A 23073-nucleotide genomic window follows, 5' to 3' on the forward strand; every position below is an offset into this window, starting at 1 on the left:
CTCTAAAGGCTTACCTTTCCTAGCCTGGCTACTTAAAAGGGTGCTTCTTCCCCAAAATCCTGCAACTAATTAAAATAATTATTTGAGGTGTGCAGCCATTTGGGAAAAAGCAGACAATGTCTGGGATAATAACCTTTTTGGGGTTTGTTTTTAGAATGCCTAAATTCTGAAACTTCTTCTCTAGGAATATTTACTTTTTCTATTTTTAAGATGCCATGTGAAGTCTGATATGCTTTCCCAAAATCCCTTAATGGCATTCATCAACACTTTAGAAAGGTTCATTAATTGTTTTGATCCAGAGTTTAACTGCTGGTTTCACTGTTTATTCTTACTTTTTGTATTATTAATTGTTTTGATCCAGAGTTTAACTGCTGGTTTCACTGTTTAGTCTTACCTTTTGTATTATTGGTTTTTATTAATTTTATTCCTTCAATATAATAAATAATAAATAAATAATAAACATTTTATTTGTATACCGCCCTTCCGTAAGATCAGGGCGGTTTACAGCAGTTAAAAATACACAATATTCAAGTTAAAACCATATCAAAAATTACATAAATCACACTACAGACAAAAACAAAACAAAACAAAAAACAAAAATGGAAACAAAAACAAAAGCCCCCGGGTTAGCCAAACCATTGCCTGTGCGGTCTGTGCGGCGGGGGGGCCTATAGGGACTTAATCGGGGAATGCTATTTGAAACAGGTAGATCTTCAAATCCCGTTTGAATTGGGCCAGGGAGGTAACTGAGCGGAGCTCTATGGGCAGCGTATTCCAAAGGGCTGGGGCGGCGATGGAAAAGGACCTCCTAGAGGTGGAGGATAATCTCGCCCCGGGAACCCTAAGGAATATGAAAAATGCTCTGTTGTATATGCCATAATTCATTTTGGCAAAAGCTAAGGTAAAAACATAAATGCTACATGTATGTGTGCAATGTATTCTGTCTGGCCTAAACCCAGTTACTTTTATGCCAACATCCAATTGCTGACTACAGTGTCATCGCTTTTGTAAATCACATTGCCTTTTTAAAAATCACATTGCTTTAGTTGGGACAAGAAATTGAATTTAGGCCTTTGTGTGTATATACACATGTGTGTAGTAGAACTAAGGTGGGTTACAGACCGCCCATTTGGGGCGGGCTGTACCCGCCCCTTTCCCCGGTGTATTGGGGCCTCAGTGGCCAGAACGGCAGCCGCTGAGGCCCCGATCCGCCGCTTTTCAGGCTGCGGGGAAGCGGCAAAACGCCGCTTCCCCACAGCCTGAAAAGGGGTGTCCCTGGGGCTTCAAACCCCAAGGACACCCCGTGGCAGCGGGGAGGAGTAGAAAGGAGCCACTTGGCCCCTTTCTCCTTTGGTCCGCTGGGTGCAGCCGTGTGAAGGCTGCACCCAGCGGACCAAACCAGGAAGGAGCTCCGAAACAGAGCTTCTTCCTGCTCCGCGCTAAGGACGCACTAGACGCCCTGGCGCGGAGCAAGGACGTCACTTCCGCGCCGCCCCGTATAGAGGCGGCGCGGTCATGATGTCCTCATGGCGGCGGCCGTGTGGAACAGCCGCCGCCATTTTGTGCGTGCTCCGCGTGTCCTAGGGTTGGGGGCGTCCGGAAAGGACACCCCTTTTTAACCCTAGCACGCGCAGAGCATGTACTAAAGTGCCCGTCTGTAACGGGCCTATATTTTCTTTAAAACTGTAAAAACAGTTCAGGTCTGATTTAAATAATGGCTTTCCTTTTTCTTACTTATGCTCTGGAAATCAGCTAGAGCGGCAGATTTTTCTCCTCAATCACACACCTGGTAAAGTTTTCTTAATTTAGATTAAATGTATGATTGGGATTCATTCATCTCACTCATTGGGCAACACATAAAAGCCTACAGAAGCATGCCTATAGCCATACATATCTTTAGAATATGAGTTGTTATGTACTTTCAAGTTGACTTCAATTCAAGGCAATGCTATCATAGAATTTTCTCAGCAAGATTTATTCAGAGGTGGTTTGCTGAGTATGTGACTTGCCCAAGGTCACCCAGTGGGGTTCTCAAGAGTCCTAGTCCAACAGTCAGAACACTACACAACCCTGCCTCAAGTATAAGTTGAACATGGGTCAACAGTGTGAAGCAGCAGCTAAAAAACACATTGCAATTCTAGGCTGCATCAACAGAAGTATAGTGTCTAGATGGAGGGAAGTAATAGTACTATTCTATTCCACTTTGTTCAGGCCTTGCCTGGACTATTGCATTCAATACTGGGCAGTACAATTCAAAAAAGATGTTGGGAAGCTGGAACATGTCCAGAGGAGAACAACCAAAATGGTGAAACATCTGGAAACCATGCCCTATGAGGAGAAATTTAGAAAGCTGGGTGTGTTTAGCCTAGAGAAGATAAGAGGTGATATGATAGTTGTCTAAAAGTTTTAAGGATGTCACACTGAGGACTAAGCTTGTTTTTTGCTACTCCAGAGACTAGAATATAGAACAATGGATGAAGCTACAGGAAGAGATTCCACCTAAACATTAGGAGGCATCCTGATAGTAAGAGCTGTTTGATAGTAGAACACACTCCCTCAGAGAGTGGTGGAGTCTCTTTCTTTGGAGGTCTTTAAATAGAGGCTCTCCAAGAAGATGAATGCATGTATATCTGCAGATATAGACAAGTAATTCAAACAAGATTTTTTTCTGCTCTTGAAGAGGAAGTATGCTAGCTTCGCCAAGCAGAGCAGAAGTTGCATCTTTTAGAAGAACTCCTAGTCCTAATTTTTGGTGTCCAAAAGAGAACTTCCCTTATGTTATAGTCCTATAAGTAACATATGAAAAAGTGGACAGTCCTTCTCTACAGAGAGCAGTCTTCAATATGAATCTTCCTTTTTAAAGAGATGTACAATCCAAATGCAGTTTAAAGACAGAGAACTCCAAGAAGGGAGAATAGGGGCTTGGAAGCAGAATATCAGTATACTAACACCTTGGCATCAGACTGAGCAGGCACACAACTCATCTGATGAGTATCCCTACACTTGCACCTATATGTATGAAAATCTGTGCATATTTTCCTTGAGATGATAAATGGCCACTCTAATTAGCTGGAAATAAGTGCCATCAAACTCAATGAGATTTTCTTCCCAATAGACATATATGATTGCACTGACTGCTCTAGCACTCAAATATATTATTATCACACTCTTTCAATCTCAGAGAAAAGCAATGGCAAACTCAATCTGAAGAAACCTGCCAAGAAAACCCCTGATAAGGCCTTAAGATCACCAGAAGTCAGAAACAACTTGATAGCACATAACAACAACATTGTAGTATGCATTTGTATGAGCTAAAAATTACTGTATACGTACCTACTCCACTTATCATCGAAGTTAGCCCTAGCCTATGAAAATGTATAAAACAACAAATGTGTCTATTATTCTGTTACTACAGGAAACTACCAAATTAACACTGGATGCCATTCTAGGCCTTGTCTTTGGTGCTGAGCTCAGACCTTCCACAGAATCCACCTTGTGCTTTTTTAAGGTACACACAACCTTTAAATGTGTTGTGCCCTTTACAGCTGAGTCTTGTGTGTATGTGTGTGTGCGTGTGCATGTATTTGAGATCCATACTTAAGAAATAGATTATAAAATCTAAACCAGACTTTAGAATCTGTAATGTGCAGGAAGAAAATATGGATTTTTATGACCAAGTACTCTCACTTATGTTTAGTACATTATTAAAATCAATACACTACTTCACAGCATTACCTTGTTTATAGATAAGGAGGACATGTCAGATAGTATGTAACAGAAGAAACAAGCAGTAGCTTATGGATGGGGCAATAAATATCTCAACTTGGATTTCTTTTGAAAGACTACTAACAATGTGAATTTCTAAGACTACAGCACTATTCTATAGTACTTTCTTAGCCAGGATTCCCAATAACCAGGTTAAACATCAAATCCCAGATAATCTTTATACGTCTGATCCTGTTTTCACCCAGGTTAATGAGGAATTTAGCTAATGACCTTGGTAGGAGGAAGATGGCAGCTTTTCTTAGCTATACTGAACAAATATAGAATATTGAAGAAAAAGTAACAAGTTAAAAGCATCCTTCGAGAAAATAGTTCTGGTTGCCATATTTCAGTAGTTGTCATTTATAAACTAGAGTTTGTTTACGCTTATAAATTTTGAAAAAGGCAACAGTTTTAAAAAGTTAGCTATTCAGTTTCTTTTCTTTAGTTATGATACTCAAAATGTGGGTCTTAGAGGAAACACCTGAAGAGAAAAAAAACCTAGATCAGCCTATAATTATCTTTCCTTTTCTATGCTAATAAATCAATTTATACTATCATCTGTTAGTAAAGAGGCTCAAATTTTTAAAATATTTGCAAACCAACATTTATTTCTTTCCCAATATCAGCTGTCCCCATACCAGCCACCCCAAAGGTATATTTTTTTATCATTTTGGGTGGCACAGTCATCGAAAATACAAAAATAAATAAATTTTATAAAATCAGCAAGTGCTGATCTCATTGCAGTGAATTAAAATAAACTTGAACCAGTATATGTAGATTTGATCTAGAATGGGTGTGGAGAGCAAAGATGGCCACAGCAACTTGATTCAAGATTTCAAGCATGCTTTTAAAAATAAATCCCATAAACTGCCACTCATCTGGGTTGCCTGCTTTAAGAATTTTCTACAATCAGACAGGAAAACATCACACAAACTAATTGCAAGATATACATTGTGTTAATAGCTTCAGTATAATAACCAAAAAGTATAAAATTTTCTGTGCAAGCTGTTGAAACCACAGGTTTCTTCATCAGGCAACACTAATAGGAAAAAAAGCACATGGGGAAAGGAGGAGAAATGATTACATTTGGACTCATGTTTGCTCGAGATGGTAACAAAATGATTCTTTTTCAAGCCAGAAATTATTTACACAGTGGAGTGGGGGTAGTGATATGAAATCATAAATAAACCACTTGGTGAAACACAGAAAAGTTACAAGCCTGCTCCAAACTGTCTACTTTAGTTAACCAGGTATGGTAACATTTTGGACCAAAGTCGGGAGCACTCTCTTTTTTAATAATAATATAATAAATAAAATAAATAAAAATTTTATTTCTATCCCGCTTTTTGCTAGGCAATCAAAGCAGCGTACAACAGGTTTTTTTTTCCAATGGCAAGTTGAGTTACCTAGATGCATTCAAGCTCATCAAATGCAAACAGGTAAGTATCCGGAGACCAAGGCTAATGCAAACCAGAGGAAAAGAAAAGCTTGTCTTTACCAGTAACCATTGGGGAAGTACTGGGAGAGTCAGGAAATGAGTCAGTCAGTCCTTTGGAGACAACACAATTGCAGCCCCCATTTATCTCAGCTGCACACATCTGAGGTTACTGGATAGTTGGCAACGACATGCTTGCAGGACACGTGTCCAGAAGCCAACACCTTGTCTTCCTGACTGTTAGGCAGCCCTTTTCTTTACTTCATCAAATTGCTCAACAAGATCAAGGTTCCTTATCAGCTAACACTGACCTGCTGAAAACTACATGGAGTTGTTAAATCAATGTTACAGAGTCAGACTGTAAAAATCTTCACCAACAGTGTACACAAAAACAGAAGTGTGATGTCTGTGGTCTTTGAAGAATAAGTAGGCAAAGGTAACTGGCATTTTCTTCTAAACAGTAATCTTAAAAACTTCTAGCTGAATATTGCAATATTTGTGTCCCCCCCCCCATCAGAATGGAGTTTTTTTAAAAAATAAATAAATAAAAACCTAGCAGTTAAGATTAGGACTGCAAATTGTTCAAACTGAATGGGTTTGTTCTGTCAGCACACACAAAAAAAAGTGTCCCAGAAAGGAAACTGTGAAAATTCATAAGCTGTAGAAGGCAAGTTACAAACACAGCACTTTTAAAAGCATTGCTATGCTGCATCAGTGCACTTGAGGAGGCCCCTTCTTGGCTGAACAAAGGCCTTTTAAATCTAAATTTCTGTTTTAAAAGAAACAAACAACTCTTGTTATTTACCATTGTGTTACTCTACACTTTCCCCTACTAACAGACAAGTCTCTGAAGCCCACAGAAAGGTCAAGTCTCAGAGTTTATTATTCCAGAAAATAATGCTTTTATTTGCTTTTTACAAAACTGCTTATGTAAGACAATTATTAGATAAATTATGTTTGATTTGGAACAGCTGACCCGATTGAATTGGCAAGAACTTCATTTCAATTTATATCTGGAGACTGGTACATGTTCAAAAGCATATAATCATTTCTGAAGTTTCTCATAAAGTATAAATCATAAAGTATAAAGCAAAGAAATAAAACAACACATTCTAATCTGGTTGCTGCATCTTGTGACAATGTATTCCATAATTCTGTTTGTTTCACTTCAGCGAAATACTTCTTCCTTTCTTTTGTCCTGATTCTACTGCTAATCAATTCAATTTCCTGACTATTTCCATCTCCTTTGCTAGTGGCTGAGGAGGGAATAATCTTTCTACAGCCATTTTCTCTACACCAGTGCTACTCAAAGTGGTGGACTTTGGACCAGGGCTAGTCCTGAAGCCATTGGCTGATGGTCCCTGGTGAGTTTCTAGGAAAGAAAGTAACCATTATTGCCAATGGGCATAAATATGGTGCCAGTTCCTACCACACTTCAAAAATATACAGTGCACCCTCTCCTTACATGGGGAGCTGTTCCGTTCCGTAAGGCAAATTCCACAAATGAATAAACCCCCATTCATTTCAATGGGGTGTGCCTTGGCGGTCCGGCGCATGCCACAGGCATGTGCCGCATTCACCATATTAGGGCTCACCATCCGCATGACCTCAAGTCTGCATATGGTGAGCCCATGTATGGCATGGGCGTGCTGTAACTGCTGGTTCCCCACATCAGATAGATTAAGCAACACTGTTCTACACTATTCATAAGAATGATAGCTACTTTCTTCTGAAGTACACAACTCAAACAACAAGTCTTCCATTGCAGAGTATGCTTATCCATGCCTTAATGCTCTTCCTCTTCTTTTGTCATCCCCAGGTTTTCTTGTCCCATAGTACAGTGCACCTACATTATACGTGGATGCACTATACGCGGCTTTCAGCATATGCTGAAAGCTGTGAGGAAGCCGTGCGGGGTGCAAGGGGCGGCGTGTCCCATTTAGATTAATGGGCGTGCGCCTGAGGCACATGTGCGCCGCTGCGCCACCACACCACCGCCACATGCATGAGCCCCATTACTTTCAATGGGGCTCGAGCATGTGGGTTTTTTTACGCGGGGGGGGGGTCCGGAACAGATCCCCCGCGTAAAAAAAGGGCGCACTGTGCAATAATTATGTTATCAGGAAGTTTTTTAGTATAATATCAAATTCTCCTTTATGAACTATTTTACATATGGGCTACTGTTACCATATGTGAAATAACAATTACTATTTAAGTTTCAAATAGCAGCAATTTGCATTCACTTTAGGTTGAATTTCACTTACTGTTTTGTTGTACCATATATATTTGACCATAGGTCAAATCATGTATAAGTTAAGGGTAGATTTTGGGTCCAACTCTATGCATTTTGATATGACCAGTGGATAAGTCAAGGGTCAAACTTAGGGGCATATAACAAAGGATGTAAAGGATGGAGCAAAGGAAAATGATGCCGTAGGACTTACAAAATTCCAGCAAGAATAACTGTGATGATCACCCTAAAAGCTAGATAGATGTGGAAGGAACTACAGTACATGGTGGCTGTACAATTTACATGGGACATTACCAGATTTAGGCAAGGCTTAGAAAACACGCGCATGTCAAAGAGGATGAAAAAGTAAAACAAAGAAAATGGTGAGTAAGGGCTGGAACAGACCACCCAAAAATGTTGGATTGGCATCACCCCAGAGCTGGTCGCCCCAGAGCCATGGCAACCACACACCACATCCCTAATCTGCCCTGGAGCTGGCCCAAATTCAGGCTGGTAAAAAGCTGGCTGAGGCAGCCCAGCCGCAACCCACATCTGGTCGGCCAGGGCAGCTTCTGGGTTTCTTGGGGTCGGGTGACATCTATGCACCATGCCCCCAAGCCACACGGAAGCCAGCTTTTCAGGCTGATCTGTTCCAGCCCATAGTTAGCCATGATTCACGCTCCCTAACACTAATATGTTATGACGATGTAACAACATGGGCGCTGCCATGTATACATGGGCACTGCCATTGTTACGTAAGCGCCGTGTGGCATCCACACAACGCCACAAAGCACTTACGTTATGCGGCATAAAAAGAACCTGCTTTTTGCGGTTTCTTTTTCCGTCAGTGGGAAGCCACAGGGTTTGGCGGGCTGCGGCTTCCCTCCAGCTGAAAGACCACTGCCACCAGCCCAGACCTTCAAGAAGGTATGTACTGGGCAAAAATTTCTCTTTTAGAATTTTATTAAGACTTTAAGTATGCAAACAAATTAGCATACTTCTCTCAAAGACATTCAGAAACATGCATGGGAACATCATTATGACTTCAGAAACATGTTCCAATGACTCAGAAACATGTCCCTTGAGTTCAGTGAGGTCTATTCCCAAGTAACAAGCAAATGTGTGTAATATTTGTACAGTGGGCCCTCTCCTTATGCAGGAGATCCATTCTGGATCCTCCTGCATAAGGGAATATCCGCCTATGCTCAAGCCCCATAGGAAATAACGCGCCATTGTTTCCTCCCCCCAAATGGCTTCCGTGTACTCTGGAAGCTGAGTAAAACACATCCGCACATGCCGCAGGCGCATGTACTGTATTTGCATACTTTTCTCCAACCCATCATCCTTGACTCCCAGCAAATGATCCAAAGTCAAACACTTTCAAATACCAGTGGTAGGATTAAGCATTTATTTCTTTTATGGAAAGGAATTGGGTTTGAAATAGATTATCTTTGTCCACAATGTACCTGAAGTCTGGAATGTACCTTGAGTAATAATCAAGACACAGTCAATAACACAAATGTCCTTTCATTTCTTTCTTTCTTTTTAAACAGTAATTTTGGCCACATGAAAACATATTCAGAAATATGTTTGGCTGAATACAATAAGACATATTTCCATGAAAGTGGGGACAGAAGCTCCAGAGAACAGGACCCGGAGCAATGGATGCAAACTGCAGGAAAAGAGATTCCACCTCAACATTAGGAGGAACTTACTGACAGTAAGAGCCGTTCGACAGTGGAACACATTCCCTCGGAGTGCAGTGGAGTCTCCTTCCCTGGAGGTCTTTAAACAGAGGCTGGATGGCCATTTGTCGGGGATGCTTTGACGGAGACTTCCTGCATGGTAGGGGGTTGGACTGGATGGTCATTGTGGTCTCTTCCAATTCTATGATTCTATAATTGTAACTTTGAATTTCATTCACAGGGATGCAAGCAAGCCAGCAACCAGATAAAAACTTACAATTGGGGTGATTTCTGAGCAGTTGGAAAAAGAAATGCATTTCAAGGGATAAAAACTGCCCTGTGTCTACAGGAATGTTTGTAGGTATAAAATGGAGAGTATTCCAAGCATCCCAAGAAGGGTATACATAACACTGAGGCCTAGCAAACACAAGTTCACTTGTTTTTGGGCCTCCTTTTCTGCATAAAGAAAAAAAAGAAGGGATAAATGTGAGCTCTGTGCCCTAAAAATAATGCATTGTTATTTCCAGCTGGGAAAAAAAACTCGTTGGAAACCCCCCAAATTAGAAAATATATATAAACCCTGAAGGGATACAGCTGTTTTAATTTATTTTCAGGAACACCTAGCATTAATGGGATGTGTCTGCATGTGCCTCTCTCCTAGTTGCCTGTTTACTTACAGCGAACCCATCAATTTCATAATTATTATTACTTTTAACTGGAGGGCCAGTTTTCTATCACAACAATAAAATAGTCCCCACTGAGAGAAACTTTTCCCAATGACGCACCAGTCTTTATTCATACAACCAAACACGTTACTTGAATGCAACAGTGGTTCTTGTCAGCAAATTTCCCATTCTTGGGGCACTTTCTGCTGATTTTCTTATTCACTGACTTACTGCAGAAGTATTGGGAGATGGTACAGCTATAGTATATCTGTTGAATGATGCCATTGTACATTAGAGACCTTTGATGAGAAAATCTTCTGTCAGTTCTACGTTGGTGAAAAAAATGGTCTCTTACCACTTTTCACCCAGAGTGGAAATGTGGCTCAACCCATATGATCCCCCATTTTGTAAGCAAGCTGGGCTTCCTGTGATGAAGCAGGCTGCCTGCTCAGATGTCTGCCTTCAGAGTGCACAAAATCACTTCTGGTTTATAATTCCTCTGAATGTACTTGGCAGATGGTTAAAATCTGGGACACTGTTTAAAACACTTGAAGTGACTGTTATGAAATGCAGACCTTTTATGTTCACCTGTGTGTGAATTCTGAAACAAAACATGACTCTGGAGAATGGAAATGTCCCATCTGAAAGGGTGAGAGCTGAACTTCATTGTTCTTCTTCTGTTTGGTTTGTGACATCTTGCCTGATAAAGCCCATGGAGCTTTGAAAGCTTGCAACAAGTATATTGTCCATTTTGGTTGGCCAGTAAAGGTATCACTAATAGATTATTGTTTGGATTTGTTAAATGGCCAACACAGTTACCCCTGCATGTTCATTGTTCTGCAAGTGTGTCAGCAACTCATGTTAGGACAAACCATTTTTTAAACTTCAATGAAGTATGACTTTTAAAAAAAGGAACAACACTTGAGAGGTCTGTTTTATATTACAAAATATTTTCACAAAAAAACCTGTTGCTTCAACAGTAACTTCAATTAAATTGAAAAGAACCATATAGAGACCACAGATATTTAAAGACTTTTAAGAACTAATGAAATGAACATTTTGATCTTTTATTCTTTTGAGTCCTAGACCTAAATCATATTTTTAATCCTAATTAATGTCAAAAGATAAAAATATGAACTGTATATAATATGATACAGAGACTCAAAATAATGGGTTGGGTTCAAAATTATAGTATTCAGTGCAGTTATATTATTTATAATTGTAAGCAACCATACTAGTGCTAACTCTACTGTTCACCTGCTTGTTATTCATCATAAGATTTGTACATGATGTAAAGCTATTGGCCAAGCAGTTGTGAAACTTCTATACTAACTGCAGTGGTGAGGACTTACATAAAGCAGTGTGGTTCAGACTTCCACTCTGAAGGAACAGCAGTTGGGAGATCGAGGTTTACAGGCTGTCCTGTGGTGAAACTAGATTTGTTGTGTGCCTTCAAGTCATTTCTTCAAGGCAAACCTATCAGGGTTTTTCTGAGGCTGAGAGTGTGTGCCTTGCCCAAGGTTATCCAGCGGGTTTCCATGATTGAGCAGGAATCAAACCGTGACCTACAGAGCCAAAGTCCAATGGTCAAACCACTATAATAATAATAATAATTAATAATTTGTTTTATTTATATACCACTATTCCAAAGATCATAGCGGTGAACAGCTAGTAAGCTAATTAGCAGGTAAACTAATTTGCCCCCCAACAGTCTGGGTACTCATTTGAGCGACTTCGGAAGGATGCAACCCTGAGTCAAGCTTGGGCCCTTTTGCTGGTCTTGAACTCGTAACCTTGTGGTTTTGAGTGAATGGCTGCAGTACAGGCATTTAACCACTGCACCACCATGCTGGCTACACCTTGTAAAATGTGGAGTCTCAGCATGACTGTAAAAAAAAAAAGGGGGGGGGGCACAATTTAATAGTGTTTTGCTTGGATCCCTATACATACTTACCTGAGAATAACTCCCACTTTTAAGTCCCATTGAAGTCAGTGGGAGATAGTTCTGACAGGACATTACACCGTAAACATGCTTTATTGGCTTTTCAATAAATATTCAAGTAAATCAATGCAAACCCTGTTTAGCTACTGGAATAATCATATTAAGTATTTATGTAGCACATAAAATAAATATTGTCTAGGGATGGAAAGGTTCTGTCCATGAAATAGAAGTCAGACAACATGCCAAGCAACCCCACTGATGTGTTTCTGGCAATAGTTAAACAACAAAAAGGAAGAGAAAGTAGTTCTTGGTGGCTGCCTTGCAGCTGTGGAATTCCTCTCTTCTTGGAGGCATACCAAAAAAACTAAGCACTTTTCAGAGGCACTGTGAGACTTTTGTTCAGGCTGGCATCTGGGGTCAGCTTTCAGGCAGAGCGTTGTTCTAAATATTTTCACTTTATTTGATTTTATAAATTCCTTTGAATTTATTGGGAATGTATTTGGGACAGGCCAAGATAAGAACACTAATAATTTGAGATACTCTATTTTAGTCCTAGATTTATTTTGAAATAAAAAATGAACTGGCCTAGCTGAAATTACTGAATTTAGTTGATTTACTGAAATAAAGCAAATGTTATCACTCCTTCCAATTTACAGTAATGTCTGATATACATTGTAACCATGGTTAAATGCTTAAATTATAAGCATTTATAATTTGCCCTTTTCATTCTAAGCTATTAAAATAAAGTAATTCCTCAGATTTCAGCCTTCAGACTGATTTCATGGCAATTCATCATGGACCCAAGATTTTAACTAAAATACACATAGAAAAGGATTTGCTGCCAGCTGCACTGCAGACATCTGTGTTTTTTTAAAGAAACTATGTACTGTATATGTAAAGGACCTTAAAGATTTAAGAACATACTGGTACAAAATTATCACTTCTTTGCAAGGGATTGGCAGTTGCAAACAATCATATGTTGCAGAATATAAATGTGTTCTCTTATAACCCTCAACAGAGAGACAGCTAACCTACTCCAGCTTGTGACAAAGAATGGATATCGGTATTCATTGTGTCTCCTGATTTCAACTGGAAGGAGTTAAGCATCCCAGAGTCCCACAAACTTTAAGACAGGCATATTGTCTGTCCTAAAGTAAACAAACTGACAAGGTTTGGGGTTAAGTCCAACAAACATTACCATTGCTAGGTTGGATCCAGTTGATACAGCAGATATAGAGCACTCATGTCACTCAATTCACAGTAGGTTTTTTGTTTTATTCGGGGGGAGGGGAGAGGGAGATGCTAGGTTCTTCTTTTTTTTTTTTTTTACAGTTCAGTCTATAAATCTGGCATTTCACCTATTTCTAGTACTATGAGGATTTACCAGCAGGTGGAGTCAAACAACAGCTAGAGGAACTCATCAGCTTTGCTTGTACTGTGGAGGCGGAGTACTGTGCATCTCTCTCCCTCTCTCTCTCTTGCTTTCTGTGAAAAATTATATAGTAGATAAGCAAATTTTCAAATGCAAACCACTAATATATGCCAAAATAGAAAATTTTAATATCTTAAGCACACATTATTCCAATGAAAGTTAAAAGCTTGCATTCTTTGTACAGAACACATTTTTCAGTTTCTCATCTCCTCTTTTTTCTCACTCACTAGAAAAACCACACTTAGCTACCAACATGAAGGAAGAATAGTTTAGATGAGATAATAATAATTTGTTTTATTTATATACCGCTATTCCAAAGATCATAGCGGTGAACAGCAAATAAGCTAATTAGCAAGTAAGCTAATTTGCCCCCAACAGTCTGGGTACTCATTTTAGCGACCTCGGAAGGATGCAAGCCTGAGTCGAGCTTGGGCCCTTTTGCTGGTCTTGAACTCGCAACCTTGTGGTTTTGAGTGAATGGCTGCAATACAGGCATTTAACCACTGCGCCACCAGGGCTCCATAGCTAAGTAAGATGTGCAGATCTTTAAAAAGTCAGCTATTTGGTAAGGTTTAAAAGAAAATGGTTAACATAGTGACCAAGCATACCTCTGAAAAGTCAAAAATTTTAACTGGAGGCTTGTTTCCTTAATATATTTCTCAGCTCACTTTTAAGACTACAGTGTCCCATTACAATAAAATTCCCACTATCCATTACGTTCTTAATGGCGAACCACCGCGTAAGACCTTAATACATGAAATGTAAGTAGCTCACAGGATGCTCTCTCTCTCTCTCTCTCTCTCTCTCTAAGAATGGTAACAATGGTCTTCCACCCCTCAGAGGTTGCCCACCCTTGCCATATACTAATTACTAATTCTACTATTAAAATGATTGTGTAGAATATATATATATTCTAAAGTATCATTTTAATAGTATAATTAGTATATGTCAAGGATGGGCAACCTCTGAGGGATGGGAGACCATTGTTACCATCCTCTGGACGATGGTGGGAAGCACCTACTATAACAGTGGAAGAACACTGGAAAGTATGTCTACTCCTGTTATCACACACTTATGTTCAAGCAACCAACACACTTACTGAAACATTAAGTTGTCTGAGAGAGGTTATGTTTCCTCTGCTTCTGTCTACCTTTATTTCTATGTAACCCTTTCTTTTTCTTCTAGCTAGCAGTTAATTCCATTGAACCTATAAGATCCAGTGGAATTAATCTCTAATTCCAAAGGACACCCCAACCCACTACAAGATGCCATCACAGGCACCATCACAAACAATCCGAATTCTCAACCCTGACTCCCTCCAAGATTCCAGGTTTTCCCAAGTTCTAACAAATGCTGTTTGAATAAAGAGATTAAGCTGATCCAAATAAAGGTGATGTCCCCCCATGACTAGTTTGCTCACAAATCACATCACCTCACCTCACTCTCTGACTTTTTTCCATCGTTAAATTATTCACACAGTAATAAAAGAGAAAACAATAGAAATTCCCACACAGCACAAATAGTCCTCTGTAATCAGGGGCTTGGTTGTTTCCACCTCTATTGCCCCATTTTCCTCCCCAAAAGGAAAGGGAGAGGGGAGACACACCCAAAGAGACAGACAGAATGACTAATTGCTAGCAAACAGAGATGGTTCTTATCCCATATAGTGCTGGAAAATGCAACTGTTTAACCCTATGAGAACTCCTCTGATATGAAGCGGGCATCTTGTCTAAGAGTGCCCAGGTGAGAAACAGGCAATAGGAACTGTGGTATAAGAAAGACAAACCACTCTATGCAGATTCTGAAAACTGCTGTTACCAAGCTGATTACTGATGACACTTTTACACATTGGCAATTACAACCATTGGCACCTGCAGAGGTATCTTTTTTTTAGCTTGGTTGTATTTTGAAATTATGTATTTCCTTCGAACTACTATAATACCAAAATTAATAAACTTTGAAATGAACATTTCAATAACTGCTGTTCAAATGTTACCAGTATGTTGTTGAAATGTTCACTGATGCTGATAGTCTTTGCCATTTCCATTTTGGATTTGTTTCAGAAAGGTTTTCTTTTTTGGGAAAGAAAAATGTGTACAGTTTAAATGCTAATCTAATGACCTATTTCTCCTGGTCCTTTCAGCTTGAAGTAACCAGCCATATTTAAAAAAAAATAAATAAAATCCAGACACACAACACCACTGTGGAGTCCACAGCTCACAACAAAAATACATTATGTCAAGTCAATGGGCAAAGATGTTGGGATAAAGTCCAGGATGAGGCTGTTGATTAAAGGATACCAACATCTCAATTTATGAGCTGCTGAGTTTTATTTGACAGTCTTGGGGCCAACAAGAACACCAAATTAAAATATGAGTTTGAAAATAGAGCAGAATGTTACTTGCCCATTACACAAACTTTAAAAGTGTCTAATAGGCCTCACAGGTACACAGGTATACCTGTTGTTGTTGTATTTACTAATACTACTATTATCACTACTACTAATATATCCTGATTTTCCTCCAGTCCTGGACTCAAAGCTGCTTGTCATTTAACAGACAAATATTCACATCATACCTAAGTTAAAATACAATTCAACTATCAGTAGGAGTAAAACATCATTACGTAGAAAGAAAAACAACAAATATAGGTAATATAACACAGTATTAAAGCCCCTTTCCTCATGAGCAATTAGTTCTCAAAGGCCTATCAAAACAAAGAAGGATAGCAAAAATGGCTCCACTCTACCCACTCTTGGAAGTTAGTTCAAAAGATTGGGAGTAACTACCAAGAAGGCTCTCTCCCAGATTCCCACCAGAGGTACCTGTGAGACATAAAGAATTCCAATAGATTTGGGGATATCAGTAACTCTCTGGTACAGTGGAATTTGATACAGAGCTACTGTTTCTACAAATATTAAAAAATCTTGGGCCTGTTACAGACAGGCCAAAATAAAGCTGCTTCGAGTCACTTTGGAGGTATGGTATTTCAATGATGCATGCATCCTAATATTCCAAAAGCCGCACCAAAGCCACGTTCCGGTCCTAAGAACTGGAGTGCAGCTTTGGTGTGGCTTTGGGACTCTTAGGACTCATGCATCATTGAAATACCATACCTCCAAAGTGACTCGAAGCAGCTTTATTTTGACCTGTCTGTAACAGGCCATAGTTTCAGGTTTTTATAAATAGGATAACAATTTGAAGACACTGGAGGCCCTCTGTTATGTGCAGAAAAGAGTGACCCACTTCCACCCTATCCTCAAGAGACCACTGGCACCTATCAAGTTATTAAATAATAGCCAGAAGTGTTTACTACTCTTTATCTTCTCCCTTCCTCCATACTCTTTATCTTCTCCTTTCCTCCACTTCTATTGAGTATGGGCAGTTACTTGTCCAGGCTCATAGTGCTCCTTTAGCTTATCAGGGATTAACCTGTAGAGGGGACAGGCCTTTCAAAGACAGAGTCTTTGTCTCACTGAATTCATTCTGGAAAATTTAATCATCCACTAAACTGCCCATGTAGTTTAGTCTTTGTTGTATGGTGTCAGTGAGATAAGCATCTCCCTACAAACTGTGTGTTTGTGCACAGGTGAGAAACTGGGGCCAGGTACAAGTAAACACAGAATTTGACCATTAACAGCAGCCAGACCCATGAATTCTGCCCCTGGGTACAATGTCACAACACAGCTTTTGGGAACTAACTGGTTTTATTGAAACCTGCGTATGCATTCTGGTATTAAATAATTTAAAACTGTTTTAATTGACCATAAGAGCCTTCTTTAACTTGTCAAGTTGTTATATATGGTCCAATTTATTTAAATTCTTTCCCAGTGTGTGTGTGTGTTTTGCCTTGTGAAATTGATTTTCTTGTACACTGCCCCAACATCATTTGATATAGGGTGAGTTATTCCAGTAAATGAATAAATACATAGGTTTGTGAATCTGGGTATTTTGCGGAAGGTTACAGTATTCTCCCTTGAATCTAGGGCTGTACCCGTACTGCACAAATAACCCAGTTTGATACCACTATAACTGGCATGGCTCAGCGATATGAACTTTTGGAAATGGTAGCTCTGTGAGATATTTAGCCTTCTCTGTCAGAGAGCTCTGGTACCACAAAAACCTACAAATCCCAGAATTCCATAGCACTGAGCCATGACAATTAAAGTGCTGTCATACTGGATTATTTCTGCAGTGTGAATGCAGCCTAGAGATGTGTCGTCTGTTTTATTGAATCATTTCCTGTATTGCTATGTATTTTATATGCATTATCCTACTAAAGAGGCCCCTTCCCCACCACCACTTCCTTTGTGTCGTGTCTTTTTAGATTGTAAGCCTGAGGGCAGGGAACCGTCCAATTAAAAAGATTGTATGTACAGTGCTGTGTAAATTTACAGCGCTTTATAAATAAAGGATAATAATAATAATAATAATAATAATAATAATAATAATAATAGGGGATTTTTACTCTTTTAACCTTGCTGGAGTTGTGGTTTGGGTTCTCTCTTTTAGTTGTCTCTATCGTACAGTTTTGCATGACAGGGGGGTTGGATTAGGTGGCCCTTTTCATCTCTTCCAACCCTATGATATTGCTTTTTTCCAGCAGTAGAATAACACATGTTCTTTGTAGGGGGGAAATCAAATCAGTAAAGAATTCTCAGCTGTCTGCAAAGTCTCCTACAGTTAAATGAGAATCTAAAAATGTTGTAGAGTGTGTTGTCATTTTGTATACCTAAACTGTACATTTTCTGTACTTTGCTATACGTAACAGCTCCTGATATTATTTCTATGAATAGCATCTCAGTTTACCAGGGATTATTTTAAACTCTGTGAAGATTGCCCCCAACTGCATTTTTCACTGTATGAAAGCAACCCTTCAACAACCAACAGCATAGGGCAGAATGTGCACTCTGCAAAATATGTCAGTTTTTTCTCTAATGAAGCTAAGCAGCATTGACAAAACACCCCTCTTTAATTTTTTTAAAAGTTATTTTTCAAATATATTTCTTATCTTCTGAAGCTATTGTATTTATTATTAAGTAGAAGGGGAACCAAACACAAAGCTGCCAGATTTTTTGGGATACGTAACATATTCAGCAGAAGTCTGGATGTTATTCTGCGTGGGTGAGAGGAGACAAAAATATGCTGTAAATTTCATGAAGCTAAATTGTACATTTTCTGCACTGTACTATGAGATGGTTTTTCTCCCAACCATTTGAACAGGCCAGCCACAATATCGCTTTAATACAAATGTCATATCATTGGCAGAAAATATAGAAATGCAGGAAATAGGAACAACAGTTCATCTCCAACCCCACAAACTTTCATGAAATGGCAGGAGTATGATAGTACAACACACAAAACAGAACCATCTCAAACATTAGAGAATGTCCCCAAATTTTACTATTAAATTATGGTTTGCTTTTATCCTATTTAGAGAGATTTAGAGCTGACTAATATGTCAGCAGAGCAGCAAGGCTGCCGTTTCCTGTTGTTTACATCCCTCATGGCTCTAATAAACCCCACCAAGAGAAATCACATGGGCTGAGAAAATAATTTGGTTACATACTTCCACTATCAGCGTCAGCATTGCTGGAAGAAATTATGCTGGTGTTTGAAACAACTACACAATCTCCCTAGATCACATGATTCTTCTTCTAGATGTTTGCAGAACAGAAACCAGGAGAAAGCAGAAAATCACCACTCAGCTAACCTTATATTAGTCTCTGCCACTTATATCCAGATAGCTGAGTTTATTAGATGCATGACATTCTCCCCTTAACTAGTTGGCCCATGTGGGCAGAGTTCTGTAAACTGGGTGGATAAGTGTGGTACAAGGACAATGAGCAGTGACATCAGAGTAGACTGAAGTAAAAGTAGTACAAATTGTGTTAATTATGATAAAGCCAAAGGGATATGCAAACTGTTAACTGTGACCATTCACAAAACAATGTGAATATACTAATGTAATAGTCCAGTTTGCAAGACTCACAGGGTTAATGGACTGGGGGGGGGGGGCACTGCAACAGACTAACATAGTGACTTCTCATAAAATCATTATTTTCCATTTTCCATAGTTACCTGGAGTTTCTGTGATCTAAAATGGAATGTCCACTCAACAGTTTCAGATAGGATAGAATTCAACATATATGCTGTGTCAGTTCTGTGAATTTGAATTAACCCAAGTGGAATTTAATACAGAGAATTATTTGAAAATAAAAATTTAAAAAACCCACGTGTTAAAACTTTGGCCTGTTACAGACTGCCAAAATAAAGCTGCTTCGGGTCTCTTTGGAGGTATGCTATTTAAATGATGCATGGGTCCTAAGAGTCCGGAGGTCGCGCCAAAGCCACACTCCATTCCTAAGCACTGGAGTGCAGCTTTGGTGCAGCTTCTGGATTCTTAGGATGCATGCATCATTTAAACAGCATACCTCCAAAGAGACCAGAAGCAGCTTTATTTTGGCAGTCTGTAACAGGCCTTTGTATCCCAAAAACAGCACACAATGTAAAGATATTGTATAAGCACACAAATATTAAAAAAAATTCTTGTTTAAGTTAGGAGAACTGAATAAAGTGTCAGATTTCTTAGGTTGCATCTACACAGCAGAATTAATGTAGTTTGACACTGCTTTAACTGCCATGGCAAAATGTTATGGAATTTTGGGATTTGTAGTTTTGTGATATATTTAGCCACCTGTGAGAGAACTCTGGTGCCACAAGAAACTAGAAATCCCAGGATTCCATAGGATGGAGCTGCGACCGTTTAAGTGGTGTTAAACTGCATTACTTTTTAGGCATGGCAGTGGGTAAGGTTGATAAATACACGAAACCCCCCTAGTAAAGCTTGTTTTCTTTATGAGAACACTCATGATAAAAAAAAAGTCTATTTAAAATCTACCACAGTAAACACATCAGTGAAAGCCACAGCAGAGACATGATCTGTACTAGTAAGTTTTCATTTTCTATTTGACTCCCAACAGTACAGCAAGAAAATTCACTTCCCCAAGTTCTTCTCCATGTATTGATGCAGAGCAGTTTGAAACTGCTAAAACCACCCCATATAAATGTAAGCAAATACAGTTGAGCAAGTGTTATGGCAAAATCCCCTTCTATTCAAAAGATACTCTAATGTGCAGTCAATAATTTATTAGCATAGAATGCTTTCTGCTTTGTCGTTCACATGCATTTGGATTGTTTAAAAAAATAACTATTTCAGTCTCTAGGGACATAATATCCAATTTCCCCTGTTTTTTAAAAAAAACATGCTTCAAATAATAATAATAATAATTTGTTTTATTTATATACTGCTATTTCAAAGATCATAGCGGTGAACAGCAAGTAAGCTAATTAGCAAGTAAGCTAATTTGCCCCCAACAGTCTGGGTACTCATTTTAGCGACCTCGGAAGGATGCAAGCCTGAGTCGAGCTTGGGCCCTTTTGCTGGTCTTGAACTTGCAACCTTGTGGTTTTTGAGTGAATGGCTGCAGTACAGGCATTTAACCACTGCGCCACCAGGGCTCCATAATAAATAAAACAGTCAGTAGCCATAGTGGTGGTATTTAAGATATTTTCCCACTGACTCAAGATCTAAATGCTTTCCATATTTATTTATTTGTTTGTTTATTTTGATGGAATGCTCAGCTAGAGGTCTAGTAACTTGCAAGTCAAATGAATAAGACTAAATCAGAAAGCAACATCAGTTGCCATCATTTAATCATTACTTCTTCTTCTTCTTTTTTAACATTATCACATTTATGAACCCATAGTTTGTATTCTGATCCCAGGCTAAGTTTTTTCAAGTTAAGCTTTAGTCATACATACTATATCCTTGTAGTAAAACACCCCATACAACTGTAATATGTGTTTGATTTTTTTTTAAAGTTAGGGAACATTCAGGTTTTTTTGGACCTCAACATAGCCAAAGGTTGCTATGCTGCCTGGGGGTAGGAACTCTGGGACATGCAGGGTAAAACTCTGCAAACCCCACAAATCACTTGGACCCTTCCCTAAACACCTGCCATCTTTCAAAAGTAATAATCAGGTAGAAATGATCTACATTACTGGCCACATCCTGTCGTTTCAAGAATTCACACATTTGCTGCAGCAATTCAAAGCCTGGGGGAAAATTAGTCTGTATATGTCCTTCTCACAGGACAATATCAAAAAAGAGAGATGCATATAGGTTTACGTAGTTAAGAATTACCCGATTCAATACACTTCCATTCCAATCGATCACTTAACAAATCGATCACTTTCCTGTCATCATACATAGATATTTAACACAACAGTGCTACGACAGGGTGAGGGTTTAATCAGGAATCAATAGAAAATGGCAAAAACAAACACTGTTACCAGTTTGAAGTCAAAAGCTTTCATGGTTGGCATTCATTTTTTGTGGGTTTTTGGACTATGAGGCCGTGTTCTAGAAGAGGTTATTCCTGATGTTCTGCCAGCATCTGTGGCTGGCATCTTCAGAGAATGCTGGTATGGAAGAGAGTGGGATAGATATACTGTTGGTTGAGAGGCTATGAGGCCCGAAAAACCCACAAAAAACTATGGATGCTAGCCGTGAAAGCCTTCAACTTCACAACACACTAGTCTATTTGCTGCAAAATATCATTCAAGTAAATTTACATTGAAAAGTCATATTTATTCTAATAAAGTTTGTGATTTTTTTAAAAAAAATACCAAGATATATAAGTGGTGTTTGCATAGGGTGGCACACAGTCCAACATTATCACTGTGGGTTTTAAAATAGATTTTTATTAATACCAGTGGACTGGGTGAGCATCACTGGTATGCTGGTATTATTCCATGAGTCCTACTTCTTTTTTAGTTATTGTACCTGTTGATGATGATGATGGATTTATTTGTATCCCACTTTCCTCCTGAACTTGGGACTCAATGTGGTTTACAATTTTAAAAGACAGACATATTCCAATGGAAAAAGTAAACAAACTACCGTAGTCATGTTATTAAAGCAATTTAAGCCTACATTTCAAATAATAAAATTGCAAATACAAAGTTTAAAAAGCTATTAAAACAGTGCATCTTAAATCGATACAGCATTCTTATTCTATTCATTAGAAAACTGTTTTAAAATCCTGACAGAATAAAAAAACTTTTTGCCAATGGAAGGACAGCAATGACGGTGTCATGGTGGCCTTCTTTGGGAGTTTCAGAGTCTAGGGGCAGGGAGCCCTCTCTTGCATCACCATCAACTGTGCTGATGATGGTAGTGGGATTGAATGAGGAATGTTTCCTCATCTCAGGGCCCAGACAGGCTCATATAGGGAGATACAGGCTGCCAGACAGCCTAGACCTGAGCCATATAGAGCTTTATAGCTCATAGCCAGTCACTCTAAGTTGAAGCATTTATTTTCAAAATACTTCCCTTCTAAACTTTAGAACAGTGTTTCTGAGGCTATCTGATGCAGAAGACGGACATTCCCATCCCCCCCCCCCCCAAGTGCCAGGGACTGGAGCTATATTTAATCTCATGGAGTACAATTTCTCTTTCTCTCTCTTGGAACCTTGCCAAGGACCAGCAGCCAATGGCTCAAGGATGAGTACCAATCCATGGAACACCACTTTACAGCAATGGTTCTGAACCAATGGTTCTCTGCATATTTTGGAGCTCAACTCCAAGAATTCAACCACTGGGTATGTTGGATTTGGTTCTGGGAGTGGAAGTCCAAAACATCTTGATCAAACATTTGAGCCAAAAGTTGAAATTCATTGTGTCGGAGCAACAGTTTTCAAAATTTTCTACATAAACTTGCTTGGCAGAGCCCCTGGACTTGTTAAACATGTCAGTTTTCTTGGGCACAGAGGTAGATCTCTAAACCCAGCGGATGTGAAAGTGGGCCCTAGGGCACACAATGTCCCTCTCTAGTAGTGATACATTACTGACATCT

At 39.1% G+C, this 23073-nt stretch overlaps 1 protein-coding gene across 2 annotated transcripts in view; it reads right to left on the minus strand.

The window, feature by feature from the left end:
* LOC149323975 (phosphatidylinositol 3-kinase regulatory subunit alpha) overlaps positions 1-23073 on the minus strand; it is a 77690-nt gene that overhangs the window by 42592 nt on the left and 12025 nt on the right. The window lies entirely within an intron of this gene.

The sequence above is a fragment of the Sceloporus occidentalis genome, unplaced genomic scaffold (assembly GCF_023333645.1).
Source record: "Sceloporus occidentalis isolate IW3139 unplaced genomic scaffold, rSceOcc1.0.p SCAF_1, whole genome shotgun sequence".
Lineage (NCBI taxonomy): Eukaryota > Metazoa > Chordata > Lepidosauria > Squamata > Phrynosomatidae > Sceloporus > Sceloporus occidentalis.